At 32.4% G+C, this 17,005-nt stretch overlaps 1 pseudogene; it reads right to left on the bottom strand.

Annotated features, from left to right (window-relative positions):
* Nucleotides 1-418: 418 nt before the first annotated feature.
* LOC145274164 (U2 spliceosomal RNA) lies at nt 419-544 on the bottom strand (annotated as a pseudogene).
* Between the last annotated feature and the right edge of the window lie 16,461 nt (nt 545-17,005).

Genomic DNA, 17,005 nt, shown 5'->3' with positions numbered 1-17,005 from the left:
ACGCACACATACACACATGTGTATATATATATATATATATATATACACTTAGAAATCGCTTCTTATATATCAACATGTAATGGCATATCATACATTAAGAAATTCTTTAGATAGACGCAAAAAGATGCGCATATAAATGTATATAAACTTTTACTTACATATTAATATATATATATATATATATATATATATATATATACATATATCATGTGTTCAAAACTTCACATATATCAGATGTATATAAATAATGATTAAATAAATAAAAAGTAAATGACTTAGAATAACTTTAATGAACTTAAGAATGACTTGAATGAAGTTAAGCATGACTTGAATGCTTAAAAAATCACTGGACTCCTTCAGAAACAACTTGAATGATCTGGAGAATAACTTGAATGGTTTTGAGACTAACTGGTTGTAAAGTGGGTCATCATTTTACATTAAATAATACAGAAAAGTGATCCCCCACTTTATATCACAATAAGTAAAGCATGTAGTAAGAACATATACTACACTTTGATCTTAGCCAAAAGGCCAAGAAAAGGGTATTTATTTGCTCCCCCACTGAGCATATTAGGCACAACGCCGATATTTAATGTGAGGAATAAAGGGGAAATAGGGGCGTACTCTCCGGGGAGTAGGGGAGCTAGATAGTGACAATTGGTATGAAGGGTTGCATCTACATTGACTAAGGTCCTGTGTGTGGGGGCAACCCCACACATGGTTTTTGCTTGCAGTATCTGCCGGAACAGATACTACACTTTGATATTGGCCAAAATGCAAAGAAATGGGTATTTATTTGCTCCTCCACTTACTCCCCGAGGAGTAGAGGAGCTGGATAGTGACAATTGGTATGAAAGGTTTCCCCTAAATTGACTAAGGTCATATATGTGGGGTTGGTATTTATTTTCTCCCCCCACTGAGCAAATACGGTACAATGACGATTTTTAATGTGAGAAATGAAGGGAAAATGGGGACCAACTCCGCGCGGAGTAGAGGAGCTGGATAGTGACAATTGGTACGAAGGGTTTCCCCTACATTGACCAAGGTCTTATATGTTGGGTTAGTATTTATTTGCTCCCCCACCGAGCAAATAAGGCACAAGGCCAATTTTTAGGTAAGGAGTGAAAGGGAAATGGGGGCCAACTCCCCGGTGAATAGGGGAGCTGGATAATGACAATTGGTATGAAGGGTTTCTCCTACATTCACTAAGGTCTTATAAGTTGGGGTTCCCCCAAATATGGTCTTTGCTTGCAGTATCTGCCGGAACAGATGCTACACTTTGATCCCGGCCCGAAGGCAAAGAAAAACCTTAAAATGCTAAGAACAGCATCTTTTAACAAAAGACCTTTGATCTTAACCAAAAACGCCAAGCACAAATGTGCTCGGCACAGAACCGCAGACCGACCGAACGCAGAGTGACTTATAGAGCCGCTTGCACGCGACTAAAAACATGCCTCCCCCTTATCGAGCACTATTTAGCTCATTGCGTTCTTTACTATCTACTTATGAATATTGCAAGCCAATATATATATATATATATATATATATATATATACAAATGTATATATATATATATATATATATATATATATATATATAATAGGAGCGTGTTTTAAGTAGTAGAATAAAACACCTAATCTGACAGACAAGGAAATACAAATCTATCATCCAAGAACGCGATGTTTTCATCCGATCTATCTATTCTGATAAAGACAAGTACAGCTTCACCTTGACCAGAACGTCCGGAAAATAAAGAAAATATAGTATTGCAAAAAATAATGACAGGGAGACTCGAGGGGCTTTAGGTTTACGTTGCTGTGAAGGGGAATAATATGATGACGTATCTCTCTTATAATCTATCACTGTATCACTTCGTGTAATCATGCTTTTTTCCACCTATGAATCATCGCCCTAAACAGATCTTTCCAGTATCTTCCTATCATTTTATCCCACACCTTTTTTGGCGTCAGCAAAACAAATAGATGGATGAAGGCCAACCAGATAAAGCAGTATTTCACGTACACGCATATACACTCCAATACGATATGCATATGTGTGTGCGTTTACGCGTGTCTGTTTACTCTATGTTTATATCTATGTAAACCCATATATATATATATATATATATATATATATATATATATATATATATGTGTGTGTGTGTGTGTGTGTGTGTGTAGTATTCAAATTATAATTTAACAAAATACACAAATTAGTCAATGAAAACAATCACATTAGACCATCACAGTTGATTAAATTACTATCTTTCTGTACTGATAAAATATCTAATCCAGGCTTCACTCCCACATGCTTTTTACTCTATTATCATCAGCTTATAAGCATGATACACAACTGTATTAGAACAATTGTTCTATTACACTTCCGTTCGTTTTTATACACCCGAATGATTATAAATGCCATTTTTTTACAAATGTATTTATTATGTTATATCTATTAAGTAATGTGAAACATATTGTCCCAAACGTCAAGTATGTTATTATATTGTAAAGTTGGTTATGCATTTAATGAACGGTGTTAATGAATATATTATATTGAACCTTCTTGATTGTTACTATCGTGAGAACAATATATGCAATAGCTTTATAACAAAAGACTTGAATAATGTTACTGCAAACTGAGAATTAGGAGACACTTGAAGTACAATTACATTTTGAGGAAAACTGCTACTTCCTTAAGTGTCTTCCCAGTACAAGTGTATCTATTTACTGCAGTAGTAAGCTAACTGTTTATTTATTGTTGTCTTTTTTCTTATTATTGAACACCGCTTTCATGTAATATTACTGATAGACAAATCTGATATGCCTGATACAAAAATCTACACATATAGCACGAGAGTAAATCACCTTGAATGTATATACAATATGACATCTTACCAAAAATGATATATTTGCGCACATTTATGCATTGTGAGTATTCGAATAAGTACAATAACGTATAACAATTAAATTTAGGAAGAAATAGACAACTAATATATTAAACGCTACTTTTAAGACCATTACTTCAATTTTAATATGTTTTCTCTTGCATTTATTCCTAAATATTTTAATTTCACATAGTAAATTTTCGTTATTTAAAACTCATCTCATGAATCCATAATCATTTATTAGTTATTGTACGTGAGTTTGTTTCCCATTGACACGAAAACTATATGATTTCAAACAGAAGTACTTACTGTGTTTTGTAAGTTCTTAGGTAAGATTTATATCGGAATATTTCCGATAATTATCGAATATTGATAATCAGATAATCTGATTAAAGATGGATAGGAGATTTTTACCAAAGTTTCAAATAACACAGCCTTATATCACAAGTGCATTAACGCAGTTTCTTCCTTAGAAACAGAAAGTTCTTGTACAGAAACCCTAATGTAGTTTTTTTTTTAATTATTATAAATGAATGTGTTTGTTTATGGCACACTTGATGCATGCTACTTGACTTGCGTTTTTACATATGAAAATCAACAGTAGTTTCGCTCCACTGCAAACTGTATTGTCGATAAAGAAACTACACGGAGGTGTGCGAAGTTTTCATCCTGTAAATCTAGGTGGGCTCTAGCTTCTGAGCAGACAATCGGTAAAAAAACAAACAAAAAACGGGTGATTTCACCAATGCAAATAGCATTAAAAATATTCGAGTGAGGAGCATTACTTAATTCTCATCAAATCATTAACAACGTTTTATTTTTATGCTAGTATTGTTATATAATGGGTGGTATTAAGATGACGTATATTATGTATTGTTGTTGTTGTTGTTGTTGTTTGTCTTAGGAGAATCTTAGTGTTTCATCTAAAGACAGGGTGAATTCTACTACATGAGCACCAAACTGAGTGTTTGTTGTGTTGTTATATCATAAAGGATTAAGTGTGTGATTATTTTATAAGAGTTAATGTCGTTGTGTGTGTGTGACATGCATTTTCAACATACCTCTGCGTCTTGTTGTTCCATCTGGAACATCCCGTCTGGGAGGGAGACTTGTACCTGCTTTTGGGAGCGAAGTTCATTTCACTCCAAGAAAAGAAATTGGTTCTACAGTTTTTTATTCAACTTCCAGATCGATCGCAGAAGAATGAAATTTGACTTTAGCCTGTGTGGTTTCTTCTTTTAGGTCTTATTTCTACCACGTCAGCGTTCGTCCCCCCCCCAGCGAAGGGGAGGAGACAACGGCGAAACCGTCCGCTCTCTTCCAAGTCCCAAACAAATCTCCCAGACTCAGCTAACCTGATAAAATGGTTCACACGCAATCCGATCATCTGATCTTGACTTCCGGTCAACGTGTCTACACTATTACTCACACTCCTCCCTCTCTCTTTCCCTCTTGATCCATTCTATTACAGTATAATGTATTATTAAAACAGTAACGTACAGACGTGTATATAAGTATGTATGTATGTATATATGTATATATATATATATATATATATATATATATATATATATATATATGTATATATGTATAATCATCGATACGCGGTACTGATTCGTTATATCACAACGCATCAGAACCGCTAGAATAGCACGTCATCAAAGTGGAGGGCTGAACCTAGTACCATCGTGTTGACAGTCGGCTTCCCCACCCACCAACCCACGGGAGCGCTGGCCGCAAATAACCTCTACAAATGTCTAGTTTAAACAAACACTCGTCCCGCACTTTTTGAAGTGCTCATACACCTTGTTTATATATATATATATGTGTGTGTGTGTGTGTGTGTTTGTGTGTGTGTGTGTGCATGCTTGTTTGTGTGTGTGTGCGCGCGTATATAGGTGTTTATAAAATTATTTGTGTATATGTATGTATATATATATGCCTATGTATATATGTATATATGCATATATATATATACATATATATATATATATATATATGCATATATATGTATATGTGCATAAAATAAAATAAAAATACTAGCGATGGTTAACGTTATGTTGTTATGAAAAAAGAAAAACCGAATGAATTTATGAAATTATTTTACGGCCTCCCCAAAACACATTAAGAAAATATCCCTATGCGCCCCATAGTATCTAACATCGGAAGCGTCACTCATAAATTAGCACGAGCTATTGCCCAGATTTTTACTCCATTAATTGGCGCTATCGGCGCTTCACCTATTAAAAACTCTTGCCAAATTCTTTATAAAATAAAACATAAAACGATGCATAATTCAGACATAATTTTCCTATACACCAATATTCCTATAAAAATGCCTGAATCTACTCCCCAAACACCTAAACAAAATTAAAGCCGATCTACCTTTTTCCTCGGATACATTGATACAAATAATAAAACTTATCACCGATAGAACCTATTTCCAGTTTAATAATTCCTACTACATACACATATTTAGACCCCCTATGGGTAACCCCTTGCTTGCTTCTTTCTAGAATTCCTAGTGACCAACTCTTTCAAATTCAGACTACCTAAAAACTCCCAATACTTTAGATACATAGAGGGTATTCTTATTTTTCTCCCCATAAACGCAAAAATAGAACAACTTAGAAATAAATTAAATTCAATAGAGCCAGCCATAAAATTTGCACGCGAATCCGAACAAGACAACTCCCTAGCTTTTCTAGATATACTCATCATCAGATCAGAAAACGATCTGAGTTTCAAATTACATAGAAAGACCACCCACAAAAACGATTATATTCACTACTACTCGCACCACAATAACAAAATAAAGACTGGCATGTTTATTGGTTTTTTCTTGCTTTCCTTTAGAATATACAGCCCTCAATATCTTAATGATTAAATTCAATACATTACGAATGTTTTAAAAAAAATTACAGTGCCCGTCCTATTTCATTTCTTTCGCAAAGAAAAACGCTACGAAAATACACTATAATATAAACAGACAAAAAAATAAAACAAATATTTCCCTGTTGAACAAACATCTTTTCATTTCCACCCACACTAAAAAATACAAAACTCTAAGAAACTCTAAATAGACTTGGTTTTCACTTGATACCAACAACTTCCACAACAATAAAACATACATTAAACACTAGCAAGCACTCTCCCAAAACCCTCACATCCAACACCGGTATATATTCCATCCCATGTAACGATTGCCACATGCACACATAGGTGAGACACAGGGTAAATTGAAACTAAGATTTACGAACATAGAAGAGATATAAGGAATGATATCACCCTAAATGCACTCTTTTTCTATTGTGCGGAACACGATCATTAATTTAATTAAGATCATGCTAAAATTATAAAATACGTAATTTGATAGAGCGAAAAGAAGACTTTTTAGTGTCAGCACTAATATTAAACACTAATGCTATTACGCAAAGAAAGGGCTTCTACCATTTAGCCCCTAGTATAAGGAAAATAATAATCAAAGAGGAAAATATGAAAACCTTTGCTGGTTAACCGATTTTCCTTAATCCTTAAATTATTTAAAAAAAATAATAAGATTAGAGAAAAAAAGTGTACATATTTATTTAACGTATTTTAAAAAGTCCTTCTCTCTATATATATAGACATTGAACAATCTAACCTTCCCATACACACACATAGTTTCCTTCCCGATATGGATAAAATTCTAACACTGTTTCCTTTTTCATTTACGTATGGTCTATGATTGTTTTCTTCTTCTGCATTTTTCCTTTTAGTATCCTGAATATGGTCTCTGCAATAGGGACGAAACCTTGATCATTTCATAAATTCATTCGGTTTGTCTTTTTTCAAAACAACATATGTGAATGTGTATATGCATGTATACGTGTATATATATATATATATATTTGTATATATATGTACATATATATGTATATATTTATATATATGTATATATATGTGTGTATATATGTATGTATATATATATATATATATATATATATATATATATATATATATATATATGCAGTATATCTATGTACTTTTTGGATTTATATATGCTAAAGCTGTAAAACGTCGCGGGTGGTAAATTCTTAATTATTTTTCCATGTGCTCAATTCATTTAATTTATTCAACATTATTCTCGTAGTTAGAGATTTGCATATTTAATATTCTGCATATCAGATGTTTTTAAAAAAAATTCCAGTCATATAAGACCCTCTAAAAACGAATAACTCTTCACATTAACATAATTTGATTAAAGTGTTTAAATCATAAAATATGGTCCTTTAGAACATTTATATATCATCGGATTTTCTTTGGTTTTAACTAGTAATATATTACTTTCTTATTTTTTTCCTTCGGGCAGTAATTAACACCTGCTTATTTTTATTTATTTGTATTAACCCCTTTGTCTATTTGATAATTTAATGTGGCAGTTCTGTCGCCGGAATTTTTGAAAGCTGGTACCACAAAATCTGATTTCCAGCAGTCAGGAAAACACGATTCGTTACGACATTTGTTGTAAAGTTTGGAGAGAACTGGCGCAAACTTAGTGGATCATTTTTTTAATCGCACAGCAAGGATAAGAACCGAGTCGACATGATTTTGTGATGTCTAGTTTTTTTATGGTAACATATGCCTGAGAAGGGGTTATTTACAATCATCTAGCGTGGCTACCGTCCGCGAAGAAAGGCCAGGGAGGGAGGGGTGTGCCGGGTCAAATGTGATGTTTGAAACAAACCGACTGGAGAGAAGGTTAGCCATCTCGGTTGTCGTGCAAACAACAACAGGAACCTTTGATAGTTGGGGAATCGTTGACTGCTCATTATTCACTACAGTGTTATCGATTTTCCTAATTTCTGTGATTCTATGCGTGTTGTCGTGGTGTCAGTGTATTCTCTCTTAGCTGTCGCTATTTCTTATATTTACATGCGATATCTTATGAGACAAAAAACGTTGTTTTGTGTGCATGGCAGAAACCATATAACTAGGCAGGACTTGATATCAAATGTTTTTCGTTAGACACCAAAGAATATATTGATCTGCTAAAGCTTATGGTTACACCCAATACTACATGCACCCTACAAGAATTACAGAAAAGTTGGTCTCCCTTATTCCCAAATGTTATCATGCCTTTTTGATGAAACGTACTGACGATGCCAAAATTATCAGTGCTGATCTCCCTGCTCCTTATGATGATTCTGCGACCTTTCAGATTTTAAAAACTCAAATGCTTCCATGATTCATGTTGTCTGTTTTAAAAGACTTATATAGTGGATGGTATATGTTCAAAAGACACGCACACAGTTTGTTTCAGTTACTGAGATAGGTCATTATTGATAATCTAAGTATCGATGCCAACAACCAGGTATAGATATTTTCCAGGTTGACATCAAGCTACGAATTCAAATAAACATTTCCTAAATTATATCATCGTCTCCTAATAGATGCACACTTAAATGTTGAATAGCGCAGATGTTTTGAATATATTAAACAGGCCTGTACGTATATTACCAAAGCACATGATATACATATATGCTAATGAGAATGAGGAAATCCACTCACATGAAAGTCAGTTGAATTTGCAACAATGAGACTGTTTGGAGATTATTGAGTTTATGTATTAATTAATGAGACCCTGTAAATCTATCTTGATTAAAGCTGAACAAAAGGAAGATAATTTATGTGTTAACTTAAAATCCTAGGGATGTAGAATAACAACGCGATGCTTTCACGTTAACTGCTCTCATATTTTGAACATTGCAGATAGGATAATTTTCGTGTACTTCTTTCTACAATTACCTATTCAAATAGTATACATGGGGAAAATGAAATTAAAGTATGTTAAATTTAAGTTACATGTGTCAAGTTAACTGCACCTGGTAGGGTATACGCTACCCATCCAATCACTTTTAATTTCTACTCTCTTCGCATTATTCTGCATTCAGTCATAGGACCAAAGGATTTTCAAACCTGAACACAGTTACTGGTTAAACTTTGGAACCAGTAAGCCATGCTTGTCTCTCCATTGTTATATAACAGTCTGATTCACACTGCGACAAAACTAAATCATTTAAGCAGCTAAGTCCAGCAAAACTATCGTCATGTAAATATCACTCTTTCTGTTGACATTTTTGATAAAGTTCTGTGGAATCCTCCGGAGACGCTTCTCTCTTCAGGAAGAAAACATCTTTCAGAATATAGCTTGCTATCAGCTCTCAAGAATAAACATGCTATTATGCATGCCATTGCACGTGAATCTTCATACAACTTACATGAACTTAGAAGGCATGTGTGCGAACATAGTTGAACACTCTAAGGTGAACAACAAAGGATACGTCATTCTATTTGAAGTAATGCTGATACAGGTTGCCCTTTTTCTCGTGATGATGCAGGTGGTATTGGGAAGACATTCCCTTTCCATTTTTCTCTTGCAAAATTAAGATCTAATGATAACATTACACTGAGAGTTGTTTTTCTGGCATAGCAGCTAAACTTTGAGCTGGGAATCGTACTGCACAATTTACTTTCATGTTTTCTCTAAATTTTGCCAAGAAATATGAAAAAAAGTTTTTTTCCTCAACACGCCACGAGGTTCTAGCATAGCCAGCCTATTAGATCAAACTAGATTAATAGTTTGGGAAGAATGTGCGGTGTCTGATCGAGGAGCCTTCCAGGCATCAAATTTTAGTGATAGAAATTTGAAAGACATGAAAACATTAAAAAGAGTGTCCCTTTTTTGCTATCTGGTGATTTCTAAGGGAACTAAAGGAAATGAGCAAAATGTCTGTCTTTGTCCTAAAGTTAAATCTTTCACCCTTAGTATCATTATGAAACCCCATTTATTTGATGATTAATTTTTCAACACATTTTTTTACATCACCTCATTTTTATTTGCAATGATTCAATAATATTTAAAATACATCTTTAATTGCACAAAATATTACGTGGTCAGATGGTAAATTCAATTAGTAATCTGATGACTTGTGTTTTCTCAGATATTGCTAATAAATGTCACAAAGTTGTATGAAATATGCGACTCTATTAATGATGTTGTTAATTTGATCAAGTATAATATTGTGTAAGAGTTGTACTAGTAGATGCATTGAGATAAATCAATTGCTTGTTTTATTGATGAAGATCAGGCAGTAGAGTATCCTGTAATCCTCATTACAACTGCTTGAAATGCAAAACTAAAACCTGATATTGAAGAGAGACGCTTTAGTTATATTATTAAAACATCTTGATCTACATAACCTGTCTGATGACAGACGGTTAGCACTAAAACCTTGGAACACTAATGTCCTAGACGCCTTTATAATAACTTGAAACTATGCTTATTTCATGGATTCCCCTTATTTCTTCTGACATAGCATTTCAGTTCAAATGTTTATAATTCTGAATAAAATTAGTTTTGCGATGCTTATAAATCAAGTTCAAGGATAAAGGCTTAAAATCATTGGATTTAATTTTCATATTCCCTGCCTTTCTTATGACGAGTTTTATCTTGGCTGCTTTCTGATTGGCAGTTCTGACCATCACTACATTTACACACCTGTTGGGGGTTACACAAAAAGTGTTCTTTATGAAGAGGTTGTTGAAGTCAGGTGCATTTACTTTGTGTCAGATATGAACTTTAATCTATTATTGACAGAATAAATTACTATTGTCATCCATAATATGAATCTCACCCGTTTGTTTAAATGTATATATGTATGTATGTATGTATGTATGTATGTATCTATCGGGAAAAAAGTTCGGCAGAGGCGACAGATCCTGAAAATATCAGTATTATTTTGAAGTCCGACATCTTGGACAAAAATATCAAAATATTGACCAAAAACATTAATGCCTGCACATTCAACTCGCCATTTTGTACAATGCAGGGTCGATTTTAAGCAAGTAATCCTAACCGATCGGATGACTGTGGTTAATTACAACGCTTTTAACTTCCGGTCGCGTCATTTATTCCCTCCGCACGCTGCTACCATTCATTCTAAACTTCTCCTCGCCTTCACGGGTTCGAGCCTGCTAGCCTGTCTGCCTACCTGCCTACTACCACACCTTTTCGTATTAAACACACACCTTAAAATTCCCGGGCAACACCGAGCACCCCAGCTAGTTATATATATATATATATATATATATATATATATATATATATATATATATATATATATATATATATATATATGTATATATATATATATATATATATATATATATATATATATATATATTGTACGTAGTTAAATAAACACGTAACTTAACATTTTAAATATATGCGCTAAGCTATGGAACAATAATTTCAATCCGGAAGTTGGCCGAAACGTTGTGAAACCAATAAAAAAAATTAAAAAAAAAAAAAAACAACAACTAATAAAAGATGAGACTAATAGTCCGAAATAAAAATAAAATTAACATAAAGTAAAGTTTGATTATACATTTTGAAAGTATGGCTAAATACATACCATAATTTCTGAGAAAAAAATATTACTATTTTTAAATGTATTGAAAATATTTAAATAGATTTTTCCCATTTTTATAAAAGTATATTTTGTTGTGTTTTTACGTCTGGCAATTTCATTTCGTTCCATATGAGCTCCAAAAAATGTGTAGTCGATTTTTTAGGAAATTGAACAAAGATGTATCTGATGTCTCTGGAAGTGTTCTTCGATAGTTTTATTTTTTATTGGAATCATTCAGATAAGTAGTAACCTAAAAAAAATGATTCTAGCAGTATAGTCTGATTTTACAAAATTTGACACCCTTAGAGAACCTTAAATCACCAGCCCATTACAGTAGTTTATCCCATTATCAGCAGATGTTCCTCGTGTCTAAACCGAGAAGTATGTATTATCTTACATAGAGACTCGTTGAAAATAAATGTGTATATATAAAATACACCTTCACACTGAAACTTAACTTGAATTTGAAACCCAAAGTCAAATAATTATTTAAATATCATTTTACTAAATGAACGCTATCTATAGAAGAGTAAAACAAAATGTGGACTAAGTCTCTGCTGTGAGGCGTGTAAATCTTTTCTCTAATGCACAAGGGTAAGAGTGAGCAATCAATTGCTTTGATTGGCAAAATGACAATTAAACGAATTAGGATAAAATAAGCTTATGAGTGTTGGGTACTCATTCATGATAATAGATTTATCGCGGGAAACACCGAATCTTCCTGCTATTGTTTTAAGTAATATAATATCGTATGGTCTACAAGTAAAAATAGTTCTACCACGAGTTTTCGCAATTTTAATTACAGTACTTAAACTTACAATGATAATAAACAGCATTAATATTTTATATTTCAAGAAAGTTTTTTAATGTTTTACATAATACGTTAATAATTCATTTCGCAGAAGTACGATATCGTCTTATTTCAAGTCGAGGGATGTAAAAAATAGAAGACAGAAAAAACACAACTATCGAATATACATATGCTTATTAACCAATTAGCTATAATATTAATTTGATTTCATTATAACATCTAATTGTTATATCTATCTATGTATATTTCTATGTTTCATCTCTCTCTTTCTCTCTCTCTCACTCTCTGTATATATATATATATATATATATAATATATATATATATATATATATAATATATATATATATAGTAAGTTATAAAAGTATATATGCCAATTAAGCTACGCAGATTATTCCGTGGTTCATTCACGCTAGGATTCGTCAGGTTTAGGAACCGCTAAATAATCTGTGTAGCTTAATAGTCATATATGTTTTTAAAAGTTACTACCAAGCTCTACCTATGTATTGAGTACTGCTGAAGTAAATACTTAAAATTTATTCAGAAAATTATACTTCCGTATATCAATTTATGTGACTAAGTGAAGCAGTCATATATATATATATATATATATATATATAAATATATATATATATAAATGTATATATATGCATATATATGCATATATATATATAAATATAAATATATATATATATATATATATACATATATATATATATATATATATATATATATATATATATATACAAGCAAAAGTATCCGTCGTTGACTGGGTTCAAAGATAGCCTACGGAAAATGGACTCTGATTTATGAGAGTGTGATAGGTTATGGAAATGAGGGGTTGTAAAGAGATAGCTTCGAATGTGGGGGTATGAAAACCGAAGCAAATTATATGATGAAAGTAAAAAATAAAATAGATAAACACCATAATTTATTATACCATACCTGTTCACACTGAAACACTTATCACGATATTCTGTGGATCTATATTAAAAAATGCTTGTAAAAGTTTGTGACTTTCTTTCATTCTATAGAGGGCAAGCGCGAACAAATGCCCGGTAATTTTATTATACCATATTTCGTCAAACTGAAACATAATTATCAAAGTATATTACGTAGATAGATATGAAAAGTCTTTATTAAAGTTTGTGCATATTTCCATTCTACCGAGGCCAGGCGCGAACGCAGACCCCACAATTTTATTATACCCTCCGAATTTAAGTTAAAACATACTTATCAAAGTATCCTTATGTACATCTATATCCAAACACTTGTAAACGTTTTTTTTTTTTTAACTGTTTTTATTTCCATACTTTGTGGACAAATCACGTACGCAGACTCCACAATTTTAATCAATCATCCTTATGCCAGATCAAACATACCCATTCCTGTCTCTCGATACATCTATCATTATATGCGATCAGTTTTCTATAATAGTCAATCATATAGGAGCCTATTCGTGACCAGACACACGCACAGACGTTCAGTTATATATTATAGACTAGCAAAAGTATACGTCGTTTACTGGGTTCAAAAAAGCCTACAGAAAATGGATTCTCGTTTATGAAAGAATGATAGGTTATGAAAAGACAGGGTTGTAAAGAGATAGCTTCGAATTGTGAGGTATCAGAACCAAAGCAAAATATGATAAAAGTAAAAGCAAAATAGATAAACCCCATAATTTATTATACCATACCTATTCACACTGAACCACTTATTACAATATGGTGTGGATCTATATTTAAAAAAAAAAAAAAACTTGTTAACCTTTGTGATATATTTTCATTCAATGGAGGTCAGGCGCGAACGAACACTCTATAATTTTATTGTTCCATATTTCTTCAAATTGACACATAATTATTAAAATATACTTACGCAGATATATATGAAAAGTCTTTATTAAAGTGTGTGCCTATTTCCATTATATGGAGATTAGGCGCGAACGCAGACCCCACAATTTTATTATACCATCCATATTCAAGTTAAAACATACTTATCAAAGTATTATTATATACATCTTCTATCATTATATGTGATAAGTTTTCTATAATAGTCAACCATATAGGAGCCTAATCGCGACCAGACACACACAGACGTTCAGAGACAATAATTGGTTTGTAATAATATTGGGATTCGTCTGAATACGTCTCTCATCTTTAATGTGATTCTAAACCTCCTTCGTCGAGGGTATTTCTCGAACTAGAAAATCTGGGCGGAATTTCGAGCAGATCTGTCTATTTACTTCAAGGGTTATCTTGTTCCGTTAGCAGGTTCTAAGTTATTCACTATATTATTTTTTGGACAGTCCTTATACAGTTTAAACCTTCAACCTTCTGAGCCATATCACTCCATACAATTGATTTTTTTTTCAAGTACTCTAACCACATTGGCACGTGTTCTCGCCGACAATTCGACTACGAATTTTTAAGTTTTAAACATATTTATATTTGTAGTTGTTAACATCAGTATTTATTACTAATTCTTAATATATATATATATATATATATATATATATATATATATATATATATATATATATATATATATATATATATACAGTGATGATCATATTTATTGGCACGGTAAAATAAAAGTTAAATTTTGTCTAATAAATTCTAAAAAAGGGATTAAATTAAAGAAAATAACAAAGTATATTATGTATTTTTAACTGGCCTTTTCGATGCAGCAATCGGATTTTAGAAAAAATAAATAACAAAGGAACAACAAACATAATTGCAAAAAACCCTTGTTCAAAATTATTAGCACGATTTATTTAATAATCAATTGTATAGCCTTTGGCCTTGATTACCTTCCTCGGTCGCTTTTCATAGTTTACAACCAAGTTGTTGCACTCTTCAGTAGTAATTTTAGCCCACTCTTCCTGACAATAATCCTCCAATTGAATAAGATTCTTTGGCTTCCTTTGCATTACCCTCAATCTTAATGTTCTCCATAAATTTTCAATTGGATTAAGGTCTGGGCTTTGTGATGGCCACTCCAAAACATTAATATGATTGTCCTCAAGCCATTTCTTTGTCAGTTTAGTCAAATGCTTTGGGTCATTATCTTGCATGAACCACCAACGACGACCAAGTGAGAGCTCTTTAGCAGAGTCTTTCAGGTTTTCATCCAATATTTTAACATAATCTTCTTTTTTATGCTACCTGTGACCTTAACAAGTCGTCCTGGTCCAGAGGTAGCAAAGGATCCCCAAAACATCAAACTGCCTCCACCGTGCTTCACTGTGGGTATGGTGTTCTTAGGCAGGAAAGCTTCGCCAGATTTTCTGTTAATATAAGACACTTTATTATGCCCAAATAACTCTATTTTTGTTTCGTCAGTCCATAGAACACGTTTCCAGAATGCAACATCTTTATCAATATGACGTTTTGCAAAGGCTAGCCTTGCTTTCAGGTACATAGGCTTCCATAAGGGAGTCTTTCTCGGACGACATGCTTTTAAACCAGCTCTCTTCAAAACTCTACCAACTGTATGTCGAGATACATTCACTCCAGAGGTGCTCTGTTCATCAACAATCTCCCCAACAGAGATCCTTGGGTTTTGTTTTACTCGTCGAACAATTTTCCGTTCATCTCTTGGGGAAAGAATCCTTTTTCTCCCTTTACCCTCTAAACTCATAACGTGGTCTTGCGATTTGAACTTGTTTATTATGGCTCTAACAGTGGATTTGGGAAGGTTTAGCTTCTTTGAAATCTTATCATAGCCCCCCCCCATTGGTATGGCATGCTACAACAAGCTTCCTGACGTCTTCGCTGTGTTCCTTAGTTTTAACCATGGCGATTGAAAATTATAATTTAGTCACTTATAATAGTTTAAATAAATCGCTATCTAAAAATTATCTGAAAAAAATTATTCACTGAATTAGCGTTAAGCAAGCATAATATGGCTATTAAAAAGTTCAGAAAGCACTAAAACCGGAAATTGATTGATATTATACTGATACTAAAAGAAAAATGAGCCGTGCCAATAATTTGAACAAGGGTTTTTTGCAATTATGTTTGTTGTTCATTTGTTATTTACTTTTTCTAAAATCCGATTGCTGCATCGGAAAGGCCAGTTAAAAATACATAATATACTTTGTTATTTTCTTTAATTTAATCCCTTTTTTTAGAATTTATTAGACAAAATTTAACTTTTATTTTACCGTGCCAATAAATATGACCATCACTGTATGTATATATATATATATATATATATATATATATATATATATATATATATATATATATATATATATATATATATATGTATATATATATATCTTTTGATATATATATATATATGGAAGGAAATAGGTACACGTTAATTTATCTATATATCTATATATATTTATATACATGTGTGTTTGTGTGTGTATGTATGTATATATAGTATTGATTTTACTTATTACTGGTATATAATATCTATTCTTTATAAATACTAGGACTACTTAATAGTTAGATATTCCCCAACGTATGGGATGCTTCTTTCGGTCATCTATCTATCTCTGTTCCTGTCTATAATATCTACTTCGCCCCATAATTAGAATTGGTTTTTCTTTTCCTTCTAAATATGTCCAGTTATTCCTTACTTTTCAGTCTTTCCAAGCACAACGGCTTTTCGATGTTCTTCTAACCGTACTTATCATTGACGACATGTTTACCTTTGTGTAGTATTAGATATTTATATGAGATTATATCTACACAATATTTTTTCTGTATTATCTACATATCACACGCCCATTGTTTGCTTTAGTGTTGTTTGGATGTATGTCATTTCCTTAAATTGTTCCATGTATGCATTGGACAGATGTGTGGAGCATGGTTATTACATATTTTATATTTAAATTTCACCCAGA

Source organism: Euprymna scolopes, chromosome 4 (genome assembly GCF_053919585.1).
Source record: "Euprymna scolopes isolate OS-2025 chromosome 4, ASM5391958v1, whole genome shotgun sequence".
Lineage (NCBI taxonomy): Eukaryota > Metazoa > Mollusca > Cephalopoda > Sepiida > Sepiolidae > Euprymna > Euprymna scolopes.
Note: the sequence above shows the minus strand (reverse complement) of the source record. Positions and strands in the feature narration are given on the sequence as shown.